This window comes from Setaria italica, chromosome VI (genome assembly GCF_000263155.2).
Source record: "Setaria italica strain Yugu1 chromosome VI, Setaria_italica_v2.0, whole genome shotgun sequence".
NCBI lineage: Eukaryota > Viridiplantae > Streptophyta > Magnoliopsida > Poales > Poaceae > Setaria > Setaria italica.
In genome coordinates, this window is record NC_028455.1 from 19,860,036 (window position 1) to 19,860,551 (window position 516).

The following is a 516-nucleotide window of genomic DNA, read 5'->3' on the forward strand; positions in this document are numbered from 1 at the left end:
GCGAGATGTGAGCGGAGAGGAAAATCGAACCTCCGGAAAAGAAGGGGCGCCGTTATGGTTAGAGGACTGGGCGCCAGGAGGACTGGCGCCGAGCCTCGGCGCCAAGATCTGTGGCGCCAAGCCTCTGCCCACGTCAGCGGGCGGGCGCCACGTCGGAGGCGGGTCGGAGGGACCTTGGCGCCAGGACAGCTGGCGCCAAGACGTTATACCTTGGCGCCATGGCGCCAAGCCGAGGGTCCCATTTTCGGAATTAGTTTCGCCAGGGGCCTATTTGTGAGATTTTTTCGCGAAAAGGGCCAAAAAAACAAAAAAGTCGGTCCACTCTGCAACTTCCTATTAACTGAACGCACTACTCTCCCTGTCTATTTATTCCCACCTCCCCACTTCTAACATCTACACGAGTCCATTCTGTTCATTCGAAGAAACCAATGAAGGTCATGCTTTTCTTCGTCTGCTTCTTTCTTGTTCCTGATTGATTTCCCTCTTAGTATTCTAAGATTGAAAGATTCTCCTTTA